The sequence below is a fragment of the Urocitellus parryii genome, chromosome 6 (genome assembly GCF_045843805.1).
Source record: "Urocitellus parryii isolate mUroPar1 chromosome 6, mUroPar1.hap1, whole genome shotgun sequence".
Lineage (NCBI taxonomy): Eukaryota > Metazoa > Chordata > Mammalia > Rodentia > Sciuridae > Urocitellus > Urocitellus parryii.
The window spans coordinates 90,124,336-90,145,192 of NC_135536.1; the positions used below are offsets into that span (position 1 = coordinate 90,124,336).

The 20,857-nt window shown below is 37.2% G+C and overlaps 1 protein-coding gene across 3 annotated transcripts in view; it reads right to left on the minus strand.

The window, feature by feature from the left end:
- The window catches only part of Ttbk2 (tau tubulin kinase 2), a 141,104-nt gene that overhangs the window by 109,884 nt on the left and 10,363 nt on the right, over positions 1 to 20,857 (minus strand). The window contains exon 1 of one of the 3 annotated variants that reach the window (XM_026390566.2): positions 11,446 to 11,477. The exons of the other annotated variants lie outside the window; for them this stretch is intronic. The gene's annotated coding sequence lies outside the window, so the exon portion shown is untranslated. Of the gene's footprint in view, positions 1 to 11,445; positions 11,478 to 20,857 lie in introns of those variants that run through there. 3 annotated transcript variants of the gene reach the window in all.

Genomic DNA, 20,857 nt, shown 5'->3' on the forward strand with positions numbered 1-20,857 from the left:
AAAAAAGACTCCTTGTGAGACAGGAGGGTCTGACCCTCCACCAATGGTTTTCAGCTTTTTTGTGTGTTCTGTCTTTATGTACATAGACCGCTATTTTTCCTAGATGGCTAAAGATTCAGGAGGCCAGCAGGAGTAGGTATCGTCGCCTCTGGCACTGTTGCCATGCACAGCTGCCCTGATGTGCCACCAAGGAGCTATGCTGGCCCGCAGTGATAAGGTAGAGGTGAGGTGGGGATTAGTGTTGGGGCCAAAGCTGCCCTGACAACTGCTGCACTAGTAATGGATGCTACGGAAAATACCAAACTCCTGGGGCTACTTGGGCAACCGCCATTTAAGCCACAGAAGCTTCCAAAGTTCATTCAGCTCACAACTAGAGTCTGCTTCCCTTAGGACTTGCCAAGGATTTTCCAACAACTTCCTACAGTGATGGTGATGAATACCTCCCCGATATCCCATGAAAACCAAGAGCCCACAGATCCACCATATATTCACAGAACAACATTACAGCCCAGAACTTCTATGGTTTACGGATAGATGATTATGAGCCTGTGCAGACAGCCGTTTTTGTCAATATAAGCAGATGACCTCTTATCCTTGAAGAGCTCCTTCCTTGTACTCTCTCCCTTATGCTACAGCACAAGCCTCAATAAAACATTGTTTAGATGGTTTTATTTTGCCTATTGGTGACTTCTATCTTGATTTGAGCAAGCTGAGCGGGCTGTACTAAGAGCTGGTAACACTAAGCATGCTAAGCAGCTAGAAAGCTGCAGAGAGCTGCTAATTCTAGTGCTGAGAGATGCCAGCAGAAGCTGATAATCATAATAGAGCTGCACTTCGCCTATTTGAGATTTCTATCTGAATTGAGCAAAAGAACCTTCAGCTAATTGTTAACACTTGGAGAAATTAGTAATTCTAAGACTGGGAACAGGAAATATAAAAGATTAGCCTAAAATATTGTTATTGCTTAAAAACAGGAATATATCTAAGACTAGGGCCAGATCCAGGTTTTGTGAAGCTTGGACTTTATATATTAAGCACACACCAGCCTACATGCCCTCCTAAAAAATCTTATTTTTGTAAAATTTTACAAAATCATATGACCAATTGCTAAAGCCTTGGTCTCAAAGCCTTGACAGAAGCCCCCACAATAATGCTGAAGCTTAAATTTCTCGGGGTAAGTAAATCTACTTCTATCCAAGACAATGAAGAAAAGTCAAAAAGACACAGGGGCTAACACTGAATTAAAGTGTGAAATTTTGAGCATGAAAATTAATAGGTGTAATGAAATAAAATATATAAAAATGTATGCTGTACACAGTGCTTGCATGCCTATAATCCCAGAGACTCAGGAGGTGACACAGGAGGATCACAAGTTTACGGCCAACCTGAGAACTCAGAAAGACTCCAACTCAAAATAAAAAAATAAAAAGGACTGGGGATGTAATGTAGCTCAGTGGTAGAGTGCCCCTGGGTTCAATCCCCAGTACTAAAAAAAAAAAAAAAAAAAAAAAAATAGTGTGTGTGTGTGTATGTGTTCATGTATTTAAATACATGAATTAATAATGATACTTTTTTAAAAAATCTACTAACTCAGATAATGTAAACAATTGCTATGGTAACAATCCATTACTCTGCATATAAATAAAAGGAAACTAAAGAAAGGTTTATCCTACCTTTCTCATACTAACTGTACTTCAAGAAAACGAAAAGGTGATCATTGAATTTAAAAGTCACCATTTTGCTGTATCTAATGAAATAATCTAAGCAGTGACTATCAGTGGTTGCTAAAACTCTTAGAGAAAGAGTGGTTGACATGTATGTTTGTTTGTTTGAATTTCCAACCAAACAAACAATATTTTTTATTTGAGATAGGATTCTCCCTGAGTTGCTTAGGGCCTTCTAAATTACTGAGGCTGGCTTTGAATTTGCAATCCTCCTGCCTCAGCCTCCCAAATCACTGGGATTGCAGGGGAGCTCCACTGCACCCAGCTCTTTGTTTTTGAGATGGGGTCTTACTTTGTTGCCCAGATTGGCCTCAAACTCCCGAACTCAAGCAATCTCCCTGCCTCAGTCTCTGGGCACCTGGGACTTCAGGCATGTGCCACTGTGCTGGTTAGGGGATTGATAATGAACTTTCTAATGGATGGATGAGACTCATTGATCCTACTTAAACTCACTGATCAATTAGATAATCTGCAAAGAGCAGTAGTCCGCTGACACTAGAAACTAAACACACTGGGAACTAAACAAAGACTTAGACCCAAGGTCCACTTCTGACTGGCCAGTCAGTAATACAGATGTAGAACAGGTCTGAATTAACATGAAAACCAAAGTATACAGAAGACTAGTCAGAACTTGCAACATGAACACAAGCAGGTAGTTAAAATAAAAATACCATCATTCTCCACAGGATTTAAATAAGACTCAAATCTCAAACATAATTTTTGATATGCTGAGCATACAATCCAATACTATCAAGCATACAAGAAACAAGGAAAGCAGAACAGGAGAGGGGAAGGAGAACAGGAGAGAAAAGAGGGGGAAATCATGAACTGAAATTGAATTCCATGAATATATGAGTTTATCCAGACAAACTCAACTACTATGTGTAACTTTAAAGCTCTTAAAAAAAAAAAAAGAGGAAAATCTCAACTTACATATAAAAGGGTATTCAACATGTGCAAATGCCAAGATGATATACATTTAGCACTTAGTAAGGCTTTAAAGCAGTTACCATAAAAATGCTCTCAGAAGTGAAGATGTCCACCCTAGAAATGAATAGAAAGGTATAAGTCTCAGTAAGGAAGCAGAAGATATAAAGTAGTAAATTGAAATTTTAGAAAAATACAATAACTGAAATTTTAAACTGTCACCAGATGGGCCAATATAAGAATGGAATTGTCAGAGGAAAGAGTCAGTAAACTGTAAGATAAATTTATAGAAAATTTTCAATCGGAAAACCAAAGAGCTGGGAATGGGGTGATACCTGTAGTTTCAGCTACTCAGAAGACTGAGATGGGAGGTTTACTTGAGCCTTCAAATTGGGAGACTAAACATCCCATCTCAGTAAAAAATTAGAGAAAAAATATTTTCATAATTGAAGGTATAACATTAAAATTTATAACACTTGTGTCAGAGTCACAAGAGAGAAAAACGTGTAGGACAGAAAAAATTGAACATTGAAAAGCAGCTAAAAGGGGGACTGGGATTGTGGCTCAATGGTAGAATGCTTGCCTAGCACACTTGAGGCACTGGGTTCAAATCTCAGCACCACATAAAAATGAAATAAAGATATTATGTCCACTTATAACTAAAAAATAAATATTAAAAAAAGAAAAGTAGCTAAAAGGGCTGGGGTTGTAGCTCAGTGGTAGAGGGCTTGCTTCGCACGCATGAGACCCTGGGTTCCATCCTCAGCACCATATAAAACATAAATAAATAAAAACAAAGATATTGTGTCCATTTATGACTAAAAAAAAGTTTTAAAAAAGTAGCTAAAAGCTTCCATATTTTCTGAAAGAGATTGAAGAAACTTAGTGAACAGAATAAGCAAAAACAAAAACAAAACTCACTTCTAAACATATTGTAATTAAACACTAAAAATTAAACACACAGAAAGATGCTTAAGAACATCCAGATTAAATTGAGACCTTACTTATAGGGGAACAACAATTTAATGGACTCTGAATAGTCTCATCAGAAACCATGGAGGATGTAGCAAGACAAAAAATACAAGACAAAAAAGTACTGAAAATAAGAAACTGTCAAGCCAGAATTCTGTATCCAGAGAAATATCCTTCAGGGATAGAGATTTTGTCAGATAAAAGAAAATTAAGATGTGTTTCAGCAAACCTGCTCTTAAAAAATTACCAAATGGACTGGGGTTGTGGCAGTGGTAGAGTTCTTGACTTGCATGTGTGAGGCACTGGGTTCAATCCTCAGCACCACATAAATAAATCAATAAAGGTATTGTGTCCATCTACAACTAAAAAAGCATATTTTAAAAAAAAAAGAATTACCAAAGAAGTTATGCATGGTGGCATATGTCTATAATCTCAGAGACTCAGGAGGCTGAGGCAGAAGGATTCTAAGTTCCAGGTAAGTCAGCCTAGGCAATTTAGCAAGACCCTATCTCAAACTCAAAAAATAAAAAGGATAGGGAATGGTGGTGAATGTGAACTTCTCAGTGACTAGGAGACTGAGATAGGAAGTCATAAATTTGAGGCCAGTTGCAGCAATATAGCAAAATCCGGTCTCAAATTTAAAAAATAAACAGACTGGAGATGTAGCTCAGGGTTCAAATGCCAGTATCAAAAAATAAAAATAAAGTTAAAATACAATAAAAAATAAAAAGGGGGCTGTGGCTGTGGCTCAGTGGTAGAGCGCTTGTCTAGCATGCGTGAGATACTGGGTTTGACTCTCAGCACTACATATACATAAATAAAATAAAGGTCCATTGACAACTAAAAAATATTTTTAAAAATTAATATAACTAATTAAATAAAGGTATTGTATTCATCTATAAACTAATTTTTTAAATTAAAAAAAGTAAAAAACAAAAAATAAAAAGTGCTGGGGATATAGTTCAGTGATAGAGTGCCCTGTGTTCCATCCCCAGTATTACCAAAAGAAAATTATGTGGATAGGCCAAAATACTGTTGAAAAATAATGAATTTGGAGGAACTCTACAACATGATTTTAAGACTTATTCTATATAGCTAGAGTAATCAAAAAGTGAGCTAACGACAAAGGAACAGAAAAATAAATTAAATACAATAAAGAGTTTAAAAAACAGGGGGCTGGGTTTGTGGCTCAGTGGTAGAGCGCTTGCCTCTCATGTGTGAGGCATTGAGTTCGAGTCTCAGAACTGCATAAAAATAAATGAACAAAATAAAGGTCCATAAACGTCTAAAAAAATTTTTTTAAAAAAGAGTTTAGAAACAGACCCTATAAATACTTCAAGCTTTTTAAAAAGTTTACACTTAACTCACATACTATAAAATTCAGAATTTTAAAGTGTACAATTTAGTGGCTTATAGTATATACACAAGATTGTATAACCATCCCTTCTATTAATTCTAGCACATTTTTTACCTCCCCAGGAAAAAATCCCATACCACTGGGCATGATGGCACACATCTGTTACCTAGCACCTTGGGAGGCTAAGGCAGGAGGATCAAGAGTTTAAAGCCAGGCTGGGGATGTGGCACAAGCAGTAGCGCGCTCACCTGGCATGCGTGCGGCCTGGGTTCGATCCTCAGCACCACATACAAACAAAGATGTTGTTTCCACCGAAAACTAAAAAATAAATATTAAAAAAAAATTCTCTCTCTTAAAAAAAAAAAAAAAAAGAGTTTAAAGCCAGGCTCAGCAAAATGGAGGCGTTAAGCAACTCAGTGAGACACTGTCTCTAAATAAAAATACAGGGCTGAGGATATAGCTCAGTTGGTAGAGCGCTTGCCTTACATACACAAGGCCCTGGATTCAATCTCCAGCACCACAAAAAATAAGAAAATAAAATACAAAATAGGGCTGGGATGTGCCTCAGAGATTGAGTTTACCTGAGTTTACCAGATACCAAAAAAAAAAAAAAAAAAAAAAAGGAAAGAAAAGAAAAGAAAAGAAAAGAAACCCAATACCTATCAGCAGTCACTTCCTCCTAGCCTATGGCAATCATTAATCTATTTCTGCCCCTATGAATTTGCATCTTCTGGGTCACCTGATATTTGCCAAACATGCAAAGGCAATTCAATACAGAAAAGATAATATTTTAAAAAATGATTCTAGTACAATTTTATATGCACATGTAAAAAATTGAAACTTAATCTGAACTTCACACCTTACACACAACTTAAGTCACAATAATATATCATAGATGTAAATATAAAATATACAACTTTAAGTAATAAATCTGTGAGAAAAATCTGTGACCAGGAGTTATGTTGAGTTCTTAGACATGACAAGAAAAGTACAATTCATAAAAAAAAAACCCTGATAAACTGATACTCACCAAAATTCCCAACTTTATATTGTAAAAGATGCTATTAAGAGATTGAAAAAATAAGCTAACGTCTGGGAGAAAACATCTGTAAATCAACAGTTTATATCTGAACCTAGAGAACCCTTAAAATTCAATAGTAAGAGAACAAAAGGCCAAATATTTGGCTAATGGGCAAAAGACAAATAGCATGTCATCAAAAAGGATATATTGATTACAAATAAACTCATGAATCATCTTTTTATTGCTCAGTAAACATTTTGATTTAAAAAAAACAAATATATGAAAAAATGTTTGACACAACTAGTCAGTCTCAAAAAAGTTACATACTGTATGGTTACATTTATAAGACAAAACTATAGTTTTGTCTTATAAATTTGCCAAGGACTGGCAAGAGGGTGAAGGTAGGACTACAAAAGGGATAGGATGATGGGACTGTCTGGAGGTGTTGGAGCTATTCATGAATACTTATGAGCTATTATGAATGGTTATTATAACTGTCATGAGGGTTTACCTTAATCTATTCATGTGTTAGAACTCAGAATTATAGACCAAAAATAGTCTATTTAGGGCCAGGGTATAGCTCAGTAGTAGTTTTTGCCAAGCATGTTGAGGCCTCAGGTTTAATCACCAATATTACAACAAAAACAAAAGTCAAAACTTCAAATATTAATATTTTTTATTTATTTTTTGGTACCAGGGATTGAACGCTGGGGCACTTGACCACTGACACATCCCCAGCCCTATTTTGTATTTATTTAGAGACAGGGTTCTCACTGAGTTGTTTATCACCTCCCTTTTTGCTGTGGCTGGCTTTGAACTTGCGATCCTCCTGCCTCAGTCTCCCAGGCCACTGGGATTACAGGCATGCGCCACCATGCCAGCATTCAAATATTAATTTTAAAAAGAAATTTTAATTAAGAAAATCCCACAATTTTTGAAAAGTAAACTAAAATAATTTTTTACAGCTGTGTACCTAAATGAGGACATATTTTCTTCATGTACTTCAACCAAAGCAACATACTGCAACATACTGAAAGTTAATTATGAAAATCCAGTTGCCTTCTCTCATGCCACACATCAAAGAGATTTGAAAAAAATGTAAAACATTACCACTCATCAATTTGCTTTTCTTTTTGGAAAATAACATATGATAGGTGTATTGCTGTTATCATAAAATAAATACATTTAGAACTTTTCAGGTTTAATATAGTAACCATCAATACATATAAATCCATATTAAAAGAAGAAAAAGTCTTTAGGATCTTAATAATTTTTAAGATTGGTGAGAGACCCTGAGACCATAAGTTTGACAATGACTTAGATTATGTAATAAAGAGATATATTTTTAATCATATTTTTACTATTAATAATCCTAGGACTGGGGCTGGGGCTCAGTGGTGGAACACTCGCCTGGCATATGTGAGGCCCTGGGTTCGATCCTCAGCACCACATAAAAATAAATAAATAAAGGTATTGTGTCCAACTACAACTAAAAAATAAATATTTTAAAAAATAATCCTAATTTATGGCATACAAAGTTATTTGAATGAGAAAACATTAAATAAAATTCTACAATCTGAACTTTTTTTTTGAGAGAGAGAGAATTTTAATATTTATTTTTTAGTTTTCGGCGGACACAACATCTTTGTTTGTATGTGGTGCTGAGGATCGAACCCAGGCCACACGCATGCCAGGCGAGGGCGCTACCACTTGAGCCACATCTCCAGCCCTACAATCTGAACTTTTAACAATCATTCTTTCAATAAACAAACGTTTGGCTGAACATAGTGGCATATGTCTCTAATCCCAGCTCCTGCAGAGATTGAGGCAGAAGGATCTCAAGTTCTAGGCCAGGCTTGACAACTTAGGAAGACCCTGTCTCAATTTATGAGTACCCTGCTAATAACTGTAGGAAATACCAAATTGAGTAAGTGTATGGTTTTAGGACAATGGTGACAAAAAGATTTGAGATCCACAGCACCCTGACACACTAAATTGCAGAGGATGCCAAGTCAGAGGCTAGGCCAAAAGGAAAGGATACCATGACTGATTAGTTGGTCTTAGAAAGGCAATGTAAACATTCATCCATTCATCAAGTATTTACTGAAAACATACTATATATGCCATGCATTGTTCTTTAGCCTAAATTTTGAAGGAATAACCATACAGGAAAAGAGGTGACAATAATACAAGGATTGAAGCTGGAGAGACATATAAGAAGAAATTAATGAGCCCAAGAAACCTGAATCCACATCAGAAGTGGAGAAAACCAAAAAGTAACCTTATTTATACTACAAATCCACAAAGCTCAGGAATTAGATAGTGGATCCCAAGATGTTAGATCCCAAGATCTTCTCTCCTGCTACACACAGCTAAGAGACTGCCCTTTCCCCACCACAACAGAAATCCATAAGATGACACACAGAAAAAGGTAAAAATAGAAGGTCTCTGGGATACCATGCATTGTTGGGAAAAGAGTACCATACTTGAACAAAAGGAAATTAAGTAAACTATAACTTAATGAATATGAATATCTCAGTTTCTTCCCCCTCTCAGCTCTCAGAAACTGATAGTCACATATCTCTCTAAGGAAAAGATGGACTGCGTGTGGTGGCACATGCCTGTAATCTCAGCAACTTGGGAAGCTGAAGCAGGATTCCAAGTTCAAGGCCAGCCTCAGAAACTTAGTGAGACTCTCAGCAACTTTGTAAGATCCTGTCTCAAATTTAAAAATAACAAGAGCTAGGGATGTAACTCAATGGTAAAGCGCCCCTGAGTTCAACCAAAATAAGAAGGTTCAATTAAGCAAGATTTAGAAATGCACAGGCAGTCAGAGCAAGATGGCAAATGAGGAAGTTTGGGGATGATCCAGACAGTAAGAGCATAAAGAGTGTCCCCCAATAAGGTCAGCATCCTAGCTGATGAAAGTGCTCATGGACATGAACAAGGGACCCAATCATGCAGACACTTCAGTGTCCTGCACACAAGCAGGGGGATCCATAAAAAGACTAAGACCTGAGGTGTTCAATGGGCAATAATAAGAAGAGCATGGAGAGGAGAAGAGATAAAAAGGGGAGGAAAACCCAAAGCTCTTAAAAATTTAAACAAGTCAGTACTTTCTTATTAGACTCCTAGCTCTGGAACTCCCACCCCTGATACTTTGTTACTTTTGCTCTTGCAATAAACCTGGTGTTTGCTTACTATCTTTGTGTTCCCTTCTTCAATTCTTTGCTTAACAGAGACAACCAACTTGAAGCCTAGACAATAACACAACTTTGAACAATAAAAGGTCAAAAAGAAGTAAAGACATCATCAAAGTAACTCGTGAAATTTCCCCAATTTTAAATACTCAAGTTTTCTTATTGATTAGATACATCAAGTATCCAACAAAATAAACTAACAAATCAGAAAAATATCAGAACATCTGCAATTTTTTTTCAGGAAGAGAAAATTCTTTATATTCTATGGAGGAAGAGAAAAAAAAGGCCATACAAAGAATCAGAATGACTATAGATTTCTCTATGGTTTAATATTAGAAAATAATAAGGCACCACCCTCAAAGGTCTTATGGAAAATTATTCCCAACATAGAGTTCTATACTCAGCCAAACTCTCAAGTATATGAAGGAAGAATATATTGAAACATTTAAGGTTTTAAAATTTTCGCTTTCCACATCTTCCCTCAGTATGTTACTAGAGAATGCATTCCCCAAAAAGAATATAAATAAGGACTGGGATTGTGGCTCAGTGGTAGAGCACTCACCTAGCACTGGCAGGACCTGGGTTCCATCCTCAGCACCACATAAAAATAAAGGCATTGTGTTGTGTCCATCTACACCTAAAAAATAAATATTAAAAAAAGGACATAGGGGCTGGGGATGTGGCTCAAGTCGTAGAGTGCTTGCCTAGCGTGAGGAACTGGGTTCGATTCTCAGCACCACATAAAAATAAAATAAAGATATTGTGACCACCTAAAACTAAAAAATAAATATTTAAAAAAAAGGACATAAATAAGAAAGCAAACCACATGGGAAGCCAGGTGCAGTGGCACATTCCTATAATCCTAGCAACCCAGGAGGTTGAGGCAGGAAGATTCCAAGTTCAATGCCAGTCTGGACAACTTAGCAAGCCCCTGTCTCAAAACAGAAAAGAGGCTAGGGTTGGGCTGGGGCTGTAGCTTAGTTGTAGAGCACTTGCCTCGCACGTGTGAGGCACTGGGTTCAATCCTTACCACCACATAAAAATAAATAAAGATATTGTGTTCACCTACAACTAAAAAAATATTTTTAAAAAAGGGTTGAGGTTATTAGAGCTCAGTTGTAGAACATCCCTGTTCAATTCCCAGTGCCACAAAAAAATAGGAAAGGAGGAAGAGAGGGAGGAAGAGAGGGAGGAAGGGAGGGAGAGAGAGAGGGAGGGAGGGAGAAATTAAATTAAATGAGAGCACAGCAGAAAAGAATCCACCATAAGAGTAAAAACTAATAATAATAAAATCTCCTGAATAATATTATTGTAAAGGGAGAGTTCAAGATGACAGCTATATAACAGGCCAGCAAAACAACATTCCAAATTGGAGTAGATCAAAAGGCTCCAGGAGGGGTTAGGGTTGTGGCTCAGTGATAGAGCACTTGCCTAGCATGTGTGAGGCACTGGGTTCGATTCTCAGCTACATATAAATATGTAGCTCAGTAGGTAGAATGCTTGCCTTGAATGCCCAAAGCCCTGTGGTGTTCAATCCTCAGCACCAAATAAATAAATAAATGTCCATTTACAAAAAAAAAATTAAGCAAACCAAGGTTCATCAGCAGATGAATGATAAGCAAATGTGGTATATGCAAACAATGGAATATTATTCAATCTTAAAAAGGAAGGAGTTGGGCTGGGGATGTGGCTCCAGCAGTAGCGCGCTCGCCTGGCATGTGTGCGGCCCGGGTTCGATCCTCAGCACCACGTACAAACAAAGATGTTGTGTCCGCCAAATACTAAAAAATAAATATCAAAATTCTCTCTCTCTCTCTCACTCTCTCTTTAAAAAAAAAAAAAAAGAAAAAAAGGAAGGAGTTGGTAGAGATGTAGCTCAGTGATTGAACTGCTTGCCTAGCATGCAGAAGGCCCTGGGTTTCCCAGACACAGTGACATATGCCTGTAACCCCAGTGACTCAGAAGGCTGAGGCAGGAGGATGGCAAGTTCAATGGCAAGTTCAAAGCCAACCAGGGCAATTCAGCAACAACCTGACTGAAAAAAAAAAAAAAGGGTTGGGGATGAAGCTCAGTGGTAGAGCACATTAGGTTTGATTATTAGCACCTCAAAAAAAAATAAAATAAAAAGTGGGAGGGAATTCTCAAGCATGCTACAACATGGATAAAACCACTGAAGACATCATGCTAAGTGAAATAAGCCAGAACAAAAGGGCAAATGTTAATGATTCCACACATAATAGATACCTAGAACAGTGAAGTCCATAAACAAAGTAGAATGGCGGCTGCAGAGGGCTACAGGGAAAAGGAATGGGAAGTTAATGTTTAATATAAGGAGTTTCCATTTGGAAAGATGAATAAGTTCTGGAGATGAATGATGGTGACAGTTAGACAACAATGTGAATGCACTTAATATCAACGAAATATTCACTGAAAATGGCTAAAATGGTAAATCTTATATATACTTTACCACAATAAAAAGGAAGTTTGAATTTTTTTTAAACAATACCTTTATTTATTTATTTTTATATGGTGCTGAGGATCGAACCCAGGGCCTTGTACATGTGAGGCAAGTGCTCTACCACTGAGCTACAAACCCAGCCCCAGGAAGTTTGAATTTTAAATAAGATTACTAAGTACTCAGATGTAATTATAAAAGATAAATAGTTGATCACTATTTCACTCTAACTTGTTAGTGGAAATATCATGGAACAAAATGATATGCTGGATAGCCTTCACAACACTAAAATAGGGGCTGGGGTTGTAGAGCGCTTTCCTGGCATATGTGAGGCATGGGTTCAGCACCACACAAAAATAAATAAATAAAATAAAGGTATCGTGTCCATCTACAACTAAAAAATATTAAAAAAAAAAAAAAACTCGGGCTGGGGATGTGGCTCAAGCAGTAGCGCGCTCGCCTGGCATGCGTGTGGCCCGGGTTCGATCCTGAGCACCACATACAAAGATGTTGAGTCCGCTGAAAACTAAAAAAAAATAAATAAATATTTTTTTAAAAAAAACTCAATTGAAATAAATCTTGGACCTATGCCAGTTAGGAACTGTACAATAAGGGAAGGGTCTAGAATCCCATTTGTTGAGGGCCACAGCCAAGTCGGGATGACACATGGTATTTTTGCCAGAAGTAGTGGTTGAGAGGTGACGCCAGCGAGTTCTCGCAGAGTTCCCATTGAGTTCCAGTTGAGCTCTCACAGGGATTCCCGGAACATTGTGCCCCCTGTCTGTTTTTTGGCAATGGAGCCCAATGCCTTTCTCCACGATATCGTGGGTAAACACCTGGTCCTTGTCCATTTTTTGATAATAGAGTACCCTCTATGGTGGTTTCAGAACAGCATTCATTAGCCCCAATGTCTCTCTCTACGGGATCGTGGGCAAATACCCGGTATTCTATTCCTTTGATACCTAGTTTTGTTAAACCCTCCTCCTATGAGGCAATTCCTTTTAAAATGTCCTGTTTGTTCACAATTGTAGCATGTTTTTGGCCTGGCATCTAAAGCCTGTTGTACTGCAGCTACCAAGACTTGCCCTTGTTCATTAATGTCTCTACATAATTTAATATATGTGTTTAAATCTCCATGTTTCCATGGTCTAATGACCTCTCTGCACCAACGATTTGCTTGGTCATAAGCCAGTTGTTTAATTAATGGCATTGCTTGTTCTGTATCCCCAAAAACTCTGGTAGCTGTTTGAATAAGTCTATCTACATATTCAGCATAAGGTTCATTAGCTCCCTGTATTACCTTAGATAACTGACCTTGTAAATCTCCATGTCCTTGTAAAGTCTTCCATGCCCTAACTGCATCTGCAGCAATTTGTGCATATATAGCAGGATCATATTCAATTTGTTGCTGTTGACCCTCATAAGGTCCTTTTCCTAACAACATATCTAGATTTCTTTGAGGGTAACCTGCTGCTGCATTTCGCCTAGCTGTCTCCATGCAAAATTCCTCATTGGCAACCTTCCATAACAAATATTGTCCTCCATTTAGCACAGATTTACACATGCTAGCCCAATCTGCTGGCGTCATGTCCAAGTTGGTAATGGATTCGACCATGCTTATAGTGAATGGTGCTTGAGGACCATAGGTTGTTACAGCCTCCTTTAACTGCTTCACTGTTTTGAAATCTAAAGCACAGTGAATTCGCTGCCCTCCTGCCTGCTCAAGTACAGAGCATGCTAATCTTTGAGGTCCTGTCTCAGGATGCCATCTATCAACTATGGGGGTTGAGGGCCACTCAGCTGTCTCTATAGGTGGAGCTGTTGGTTGAATTACACACTCTGGTGATAGAACGGTGTTAGTAGCAGCCTCCTGTTGTAGCTTTTTCCCTAATAGCCCCTTTTCCTTTAAATTTTCTTCCTCTGACTAGCTCGAGAGACCTTCTCTTTTGCTTGATCTAAAATGTCTTTCTCCATGGTCTGAACCTCTAACAATTTACTTAACACTCTTTCAGTTTGTTTTTTACTAATTTCTAATCTACTATAAAGATAATGCAACCCAATAAGATAACACAAAACAAAACCGAAACAGAATGAAACAAAAACGGAACAAAAAATCGTTGTATCAATTTTCCTATTTTCTTGACATGTGCATTTGTGGTCTATTTCTATCTCTTCCTCAGGGGTAAATAACTTCAAACCTTGAGCCAACCATTTTTCCCAGTTTGCCTAAGAAAGTTCTAGGGATAGGCAGCTTGAAACAAAACCAAAACAAATCAAAACAAGAACGCATTGTTTTTTGAAATGGTCACCCATTCTCTCACCTTCCCTTAGGGGTGAGCAATTTCACTTACCCCCGAGCTTCAGGCGTTCCCCCGCACAGGCCGCCAAATGCCGCAGTCTGGCTGGGCACAAATCACAAGCCACTGAAGCAGGAACAAACTTTATTTCTGAACTCCACCAGCACACTCCACACACGCTCCCCAGGAATTCTCTCGAACACTACGAGGCTCGTCCAGGAACCAGCAACTAGAAATATCCCTCCTCCGGCACTTCCCCAACCAATGGGAACTCTCCGGGAATCCCCCCGAGAGCTCAACTGAAACTCAACGGGAACTCCGCGAGAACTCGCTGGCGTCACCTCTCAACCACTATTTCTGGCAAAAATGCCATGCATCATCTAGACTCAGCTGTGGCCCTCAACAGCCATTTTGCCCCATTAAAAACCCACATGGCAAAGAACTCAGGCAGCTTCTGCTAGAATAGTATATGATTCTGCTTATATCAGGTATCCACACTAGCCAGAAACTAAGGCACTTAGTTCAATAACTCACAGAAATTGAATCCTGCCAACCACTATCAAAATGAACTTGGAAAGAGATCCTTCCTCAGTTTAGTTTTGTGATGGCTGTAGACTACTTTGCAGTATGTAGATGATCCTGATACAGAGTACAAACTTGAATTACACCCAAAATCATGGCTCACAAAGACTGAAAGATAATAAATGTTGTTTTAAAACACTGAGTTTTGGATAATATACCATAATATAGATAACTAATCACCAGGGCATGGGACATTAGTTTCTCAAAGTTGTATGTGACTACAGGTACCCGTACCCTTTTTATTCTAAATCATGGATTATACCTAAAAAATTAATGTAACTTGGTTGCAAAATCAGTGCTGTCAATAATCACTTGAGGGGCTGGGGTTGTGGCTCAGCGGCAGAGCACTTGCCTAGCACATGGAAGGCCCTGGGTTCGATCTTCAGCACCACATAAAAAATAAATAAAATAAAAATAAGTATTGTGTCCAACTACAACTAAAAATATTTTCAAAAATAATAATCACTTGGATTCCTTTTTTCAGTACAACTAATAACTTAAAGTAGGGAGTAAATACCATACTAATGAATTCTGTCAATGACGCTAAATCTGGAGATGTTACCAAAACAGACCCTAAGAGGATCAAAATATGGACAGAACAAGTTAAATAGAGATTCAACTTGTAAATATAAAATAACATGTGGTGAAAAAATCACTTGAACATTTGCTAGATAGAAAAAGGCTATGAAGAACATAGGCAAGAATTAATAAGCAAACACTGACAATACCCTACACTACAAACACCTTTAATAAGAAGACCATATCACAATCATTATATCTTCTGCCATACCAATTATTATGCATAGCAGTAAATCAATAGGTATTTGGTGAAGTTAATTAATCAGCTCAAAATGAGACCTTAAACTACACATAATTTAAGTCACATAGATTCACATATATACATACAACAGAAAGATAAAGATTCAAGTAAAAGAGAAGGTCTCTCAAGTTAGTCAGACAGAGGAAAAGATTCAAGTAAAAGAGAAGGTCTCTCGAGCTAGTCAGACAGAGGAAAAGATTCAAGTAAAAGAGAAGGTCTCTCGAACTAGTCAGACAGAGGAAGAAAGTTTAGAGCAGAAAAAGCCATCAGGGGAAAAGTTACAACAGGAGACTGCTACTAACACCTTTCTATCACTAGAGGGTGTAAGGGTCCAACCAACAGCGCCACCTCTACAGGAGACTGCTACTAACACCTTTCTATCACCAAAGGATGTAAATGTCCAACTAACAGGCCACCTCCATATGCTGGGAGGCCCCCAACCCCCGCAGTTGATAGCTGGGATCCTGAAAGAAAAAGATAAAGGGAGAACAACAGCAACAACAGCAAAAATGATAACAGGCACAAAGGGAAATGTTTAAAAAATTATATAAGAACCAGGAATGGTATGCACACGTGCAATCCCAGCAATTCGGGAGGCTGAGGCAGGAGGATCACAAGTTGAATGACAGCCTGGGCATTTTTTTGTAACATTTATTTTTTAGTTTTAGGTGGATCTTTAATTTATTTTTATGTGGTGCTGAGGATAGAACCCAGCTCCTCACACATGCTAGGCGAGTACTCTAACACTTGAGCCACAACCCCAGCCCAACCTGGGCATCTTAGACCCTGTCTCAAAATAAAAAGTAAAAAGGTTTGAGGATGTATCTCAGCACACCCTCCCAAAAATTATATAAGAATGTCAAAAAACATAAACCAGGATGGGAATATAGCTTAGTGGTATAGCCTTTGCCTAAAATGCATGAAGCCCTAGGATTGATATGCAGCACTGCAAAAACAAATAAACAAACTAGATTAAATGAGACAAGAAAACTATAAAGAGAACTCCCTATAGGGGCTGGGGCTATGGCTCAGTGGTAGAGCACTTGCCTCCTCACATGTGTGAGCCACTGGGTTCGATCCTCAGCGCCATATAAAAATAAAATTAAGGGCTTGGGATTTGGCTCAAGCGGTAGCGCGCTCATCTGGCATGCGTGCGGCCCGGGTTCGATCCTCAGCACCACATACAAACAAAGATGTTGTGTTCGCCGAAAAACTAAAAAATAAATATTAAAAAAAAATTCTCTCTCTTCTCTCTAAAAAAATTTTTTTAAAAATTAAATTAAATTAAATTAAAAAACAAAGATATGTGTCTATCTACAACTAAAACAATATTTTCTTAAAAAAGAGAACTCCCTATAAAAGTATTGTCTGAAAAATTAACATAATACCACAGTAAATTTACTATCTTCTAACTTCAGAGATGCTTCACAAAATAAAAATTAATAAATTTTGTCCCATTGTCCCAGATGTGTAACACCTATAAAAACCTAAATTGAGCAACAAATATGCCATTTATAGTAACTTGTAAATAATTAATTTCATGAAATTAATTTAAAAACTTGAGACTTAATAGGTTTGTTAAAGATGACATAAATAATGACTAACATTTGTTGAGCACAGTGTGCTAGGCACTGTAATAAGTACACACACACACATATATATTCACACATATATATTACATATTAATATTTTAAATCTTTAGCTACTATTGTTATCCTTTTTTTTAATAGACGAGGAAAATGAGGCACAGAGAAGTTAGATGACAGGCCCAATAACCAGGATTTGAATAAGGTAGTCTAGTCTTAACCAACAGGAGAAATAGTCACATTCACAGACATAATACTGTCCAAAACAGTACCTGTACTGTTTGAATACTAATGAAAGGAAATGATATTTACATGGAGATCCAGAATTGAACCTATTAAATAACTACTACTTACCAAAATTACATAAAAATGCTTTTGTCAGAAGGAGAAAATTATTATTCTACAACTGTAATCACAAATTATAACATTTTCATTGTTATAATTTTGTTTTTAAAGTTAGTACAAAACTTAGTTGATCAAAAGGAAATAAAAATAAACCAATGCCATCTCTACATTGAAGAAAGCATAAGTTAGTTCCCAAATGTGTTTTGACTTGAAGCAAACTTTGAATTATCCACTTACATAAAGGAGAGTATTATCATAGCTAATATCAAAAATATAAGTTTTTTTTAAAAAAGTGAGAACTCTTTTATACCACTAGTGTTGCTATGCAATTTTGTGTTATAAAGCGGAAGATATGCATACTCTGTGACCCAATATCTCATCTCCCATGTGCACCAGGAAATGGAAACAAGAATATTCATAGTCACACTGTCCATAAACAACCTAAATGGCCAGCAAGAGAAGAATGGATGAAATGTAGTACATTCATTCAGCAGAAAATTTTGTTAGTTTCCTATTGCTTCCATGACAAATACAACACAAATTTATAATCTTACAGTTCTGGAGGTCAGAAGTCCAGACTTTAATTGAGTTAAAAATAAATTTGTAAGCAAGACTACATTTCCTCCAGAGGCTCAATGGAAAATTCATTTCCTCACCTTTTCCAACTCTAGAAGCTGCCTGAATTTTCTTTGGCTCATGGTCCCATCCTTCATCTTTAAAGCCAGTTAATGTAACATCTTCAAATCTCAATCTCTCTCCCTTCCTCCCTCTCCTCTCTGACACACACACATACACACACAGTCACGTCTCCTTATTTCTCTTCGACAAAATGTACACTTCCCTGTGACCACACTGGATCCACCTGGATAATCAAGAAAAATCCTCTCCTCTCAATAACCTTAATTTATTCACACATACTCAGTCCCTTTTGCCATATGAAGTAACTTATTCGCAGGTTTCAGGGATTAGGAAGTGAACATCTCTGGGGGCCATTATCCTATCTGCCACAAAAACTAATACTACTACAACTGAACTATATGAATGAGTCTCACAAATAACCTCCAGAACTGTAATTTTTAAAAAATCAAGCAAGGCAAAATTATTCATACAATATGAGTCCTTTTATATAAAGTTCAAAAATAAATTCCAAGGGGGTTGTGAGGTTGTGGCACAGTGATAGAGTACTTGCCTAGCATGTGTGAGGCACTAGGTTTGATTCTCAGCACCACATAAAAATAAATAAAATAAAGGTACTAAATCAATCTATAACCAAAAATAAAAAACATAAAAGTAATGCAAAACCACATTAAAAAAATAAGTTACAAGAGTTAAAGATGTGGCTCAGTGTTAGTTAGTGCACCTGCCTAGCATGTGCAAGGCCCTGTGTTCAATCTCCAGCACTACTCAAAAAACACTAAGTTACAACCCAACTATATTAAATAGCAATGCAAATACAGGTAGAAGTTTATAAAGAAAATTAAAGATATGATTATTATAAAAAAACGACAACTTTGGGGTAAAGAAGGTAGTTGAGAACAGGAACAGGCTTCTGAGATGCTAGCAATGTTCTCTTTCTTGAACACTTGGCTTTGTAATTATTCTTTAAACTACACACACGTTTTTGTACTCTATGATTAACAGTTTTCATAAAAAGAACAGTAGCAGAGCTGGGGTTGTGACACAGTGGCACAGCACTCGCCTGGCACATGTGAGGCCCTGGTTTCGCACAAGATAAAAATAAATAAATAAAATAAAGTTATTGTGTCCAACTACAACTAAAAAATAAATATATATAAAAAAAGAACAGTAGCAGATAATACTAATATAAAGAAGAGGTGAAAAAATCCAGACACAAAATAGGTTAGGCAACAATAATCTAGAAGTGTAAGAGACAGGAGAGTGTCCCTTCTATACAATGGTAAAAAAACAGCTAATCTATGAGTTGAGCAAGGGGAAGAAATTTAGGTTCAGAGCAGAGAAAGCCTTAGAAACAAGCATACCATTTACACTATCTTCCCAACAGACTATAAATTTCTTAAGGTCAAGAGTATCTACTTATTCACTTCAACTTATATTGGGCAAGCCTCTACCACTGAGCTACATCCCCAGTCCTCATCTTTGTGTTCCTAATATGTAGAAAAATCTTTCAACGAATATTATGTATTTTACCTCTCATATAATTTAAGGAAATTACACAGTCCTCTGGCAAATAACTGAGAGTTAATGAAAAAACTCAATGTATACTCTCTTCAGTAAATTGCAATGAAAACAGAAGAGTAAAAAGAAATATAATACACAGTGGTGTCCCGAGCTAACAAGCAGGTTAAAGAAGAAAAGTTAAACCAGTATTTCCAAAATACTTTTTTGATATAGGTTACATAATACAAAAATAGAAATTAATAGCAATTCTCTGTATAATAGGTTAAAAATGTTTAAAAAGTTAACCAACATCAAACTGTAAGGGCAAATCAAAACAAAAGAGGTTAATGTGGGGTAAGATAATCATAATCTACCATATTAGATAAGGTGAATAGGATTTGTGGAGGATGTTAGGTAAACTGCAACATAGCAACACATTTTTCCCATCCTTGTATGCATATCTTTTTGTAATGTGACCTTGTTCTACCGCCCATCAATAGATAGTTTTTCCATCCCTGAAATGAGTTGGCCACGTGACTTGCTTTGGTCCGCGTGGGATATTAGCAAACATGACCCAGAAACTTGAAAAGCACTTATGCACTGGGCTTGGCTTCCTTTGCAGGTTTTCAAAACCAGGTTCAGAAGAAGAAACCCTATTATGGTTTGGATCTGTAATCCACTTCACATACCCCACCCCACCCCCATGCCACAAAGGCCCACGTGTTGAAGGTGTAGTCCCCCCAAAATAATGTTCAGAGGTAGGACTTTTGGGAAGTTATTGGGATCATGAGGACTCAAAGCTCATCAATGGATTAATCCACTGATAGATTCATAGCTAAATGGACTACTGGGAAATGGTAGAAATTTTAGGAGGTAGGTCCTAGTTGAAAGGAGTAGGTCCCTGGGGGTGTGCCTTGGGTACTTTATCTTGTCATCATCCTCCTCTTCCTCCTCCTTCCCTCCACCTTTCTTTTTGCTTCCTGGATGCTATGAGGTAAGCAGCTTTGCTTTGCCTCACCCTTCCACTATAATGCATTTACTGCCCAGAAACAATGGAGTCAACTGACAAAACACTGACACTTCTGAAACTGTGAGCCAAAATAAATCTTTCCTCCTTTAAGTTGTTTTTCTCAGGTATTTTTTCACAGTGACAGAAGGCTAACATACTAGCTGACTGCCTCACAAAAGTGAGCCCAGATAAGACAAAAGAACTATTCAGGTGAGCCCAGTTAAATCACCAACCCATAAAATTGTTAAGTACTAAACAATCATTGTTTTACACTCTAAATTTTGGGATAGTTTGTTTCACAGTAAAAGTTAGCTAACTGATTCAGGAGTGAAGCAAAGGCATAGAAGAATAAATGAGCATAATATACAAGTGCATGGAAAGATGATCAGAATGTTCCAAATGGAAAAATAGTTCTTATTGGAA